Source organism: Penaeus japonicus, unplaced genomic scaffold (genome assembly GCF_977035675.1).
Source record: "Penaeus japonicus unplaced genomic scaffold, GWHDUDI00000001_assembly GWHDUDI00000014, whole genome shotgun sequence".
NCBI lineage: Eukaryota > Metazoa > Arthropoda > Malacostraca > Decapoda > Penaeidae > Penaeus > Penaeus japonicus.
The window spans coordinates 8236220-8238719 of NW_028234416.1; positions in this window are offsets into that span (position 1 = coordinate 8236220).

The following is a 2500-nucleotide window of genomic DNA, read 5'->3' on the forward strand; positions in this document are numbered from 1 at the left end:
GAGAGAGAGAGAGACAGAGACAGAGACACAGGGAGAGATGTTACAAACACGATTTTCCCATAACCAATTCTAATTCAGGCTAAACAAACAAACGAACAAACAAAAAACCAATTCTACTGTTCCCATTTTTTTTTATCCACACTTCATTTTCTTAATCCGCATGTGTCGCATTCCCCTGACATGCTTCAGAGATTTGAAAAGTAAAATGGAAGGACACTCATACTTTTTTTTTCTATACTAAGCCGATATTGATAACAATTTCCAAATTACATGAAACTGCAGTATATAAGCTATTGAATATCATGTAATTCTATTTTTTTTCTATCTCTTTCTTTTTTAACGTTTGATTTCATAGATTGTAGGAAATGTTTTGCTAAAGATTACCAGAATTCGTAACTGTTTACGGTCTGGCGTAAATGTTTACACCTGTAAACGGTGCCACTCTCAGCAACACCTGTGCCCAATGGGTGCCCTGGGTAAACCGTGGCATTGTAACCCTCTGCGGTACGAACATAATTGGCATAACCTCCCGCAACGTATCATTGTTGCAATTCATCTTTTTTTTTTTCTTTTTTTATTCTGGGAGGCGGGAGGGGGGGGGGGGTACGGATCTTAGATAACGGACGATGCAATACATGAACTACCAGCTGTGAGAGAATCGTTTTTGATGCTGGTTCTACCACCCTTCCACACTCTTGCACTTACACCCTTTCGGATTTCTATAGCTTCTATCTTTCAACTCTTTCTCCTTTTCTTCTCTCTCACATGTTCTCCCTCCCGCCCTTACACCATCCCACTCCCTCCCTACGACTTTCCCCTTTTAACACCCTAACATCCATTCACAATGCTACCCTCCCTCTCTTCCTCTATTCCTCCTTCCCTCTTTACTCCCTTCCTTCCTCCCTCCTTCCATCTTTCTTCCCTCTCTCCTTCCTCTTTCCTCCCTCTCTTCCTCCCACCCTCCTTCCCTCCTCCCTTCCTCCCTCCCAATCGCAATTCCTTTCCCCCCTCCCTCCCTCCCTCTCTTCCTCCATCCCTCCCTTCCTCCCTCCCAATCACAACCCCTATCCACCCCCCACCCCCTATCCTTGGACCCAGCCCCATCGCGATAAAAGAATAGCGAAGAGCTAGGGGGTGGGGGGGGGGGGATATCAACCACACCTCACAGCCTGGGGAGCGGCTATAATGTCCGACAGTCGATAAGGTCGGTTTTCCTTACCCGCGCTGATTATAGGCTTGGGACGTGGCAAGAAAGAGTGACGGCCTATTTGTCTCAGGTTCGGTTCATCAAACGGGGATTATCTCGCGGTGGAGGGGGTCATTTCTTAAGGTGTTAGTTTAATGTTTATTCGATTATCATAAAAAAATCAAAATAAAAAAAAATCTATGTTATATAGCACGTACGATTGAAAGAAAGGGACGCCCCAAAATTAGTTTGATATCTGTTTGATTCTATGTCATATTCGATAGAGAAATTTAACTTTGCCTCTATCAATGGCAAACATGCAAACAAACTTATATATAGCGTGATTTTATAGTATCTTAAAAAAACAAAAACAAAAAAACAGTTGGGTTGTAAAGGCTTAAGAATTTTCTTTAATGACACAGGTAGTCGAAAGAGCACTTGTATTTTATGAGCTTTCTCCTGTCTTTGAAGTTATTCAAAGTATATATAATTATGCTGACCATTGACACGAAAGATGTATTGCATAAACATGATATCGTAAAGGTCGCCATTCATCAATTTGCATCCAATAGATATATTTTGTTAGTATGTGAAGAATAATGAGATTAGGAGTATCACCATACAATGGATGAGACGCTATCTCCTATTTCTTCTCCTTTCTCTTCTCTCTCTCTTTCTCTTTCTTTCTGTCTCTCTCTCTCTCTCATTTTTTTCTCTTTCCACCCTCCTACTCATTCTTTTTTCTCTCTTTCTCATCTCGTGTGTGTGTGTGTGTGTGTGTGTGTGTATGTGTATGTGTATGTATGTGTGTGTTTGTGTGTGTGTGTGTGTGTGTGTGTGTGTGTGTGTGTGTGTGTGTGTGAGAGAGAGAGAGAGAGAGAGAGAGAGAGAGAGAGAGAGAGAGAGAGAGAGAGAGAAAGGAAGAGAAAGATATAAAGAGATAAAGAAAAGGAGATAGATAAAGAGAAAGAAAGTATATGAAAAAGACCCACACACCATGAAACGAGCCAATGTAAACGAGCCAGAAGGAAAGTCAACCCCAGCACACAGCCGCGACCAAAACAAATCGCATTTCTCCGCCATATTTCATCCTATCCGTTTCCATCCCTCCACTTGAGCAATCAGTGCATCTTGCAAAGCCATGCAAGCCCACACTTTCGCCACACTGCAGCCCTAACTATCTTGGGCAACAGCAAGTCGACAAACAGTTCCTTGTTCGGTGTTCACGTCCCCCCCTCCCTTCCCTCCCTATCCCATACCCCTCTTGTCCCATCAGTGTTGCCAACCTTCCGAGATGACGTTGATAGCTATTAA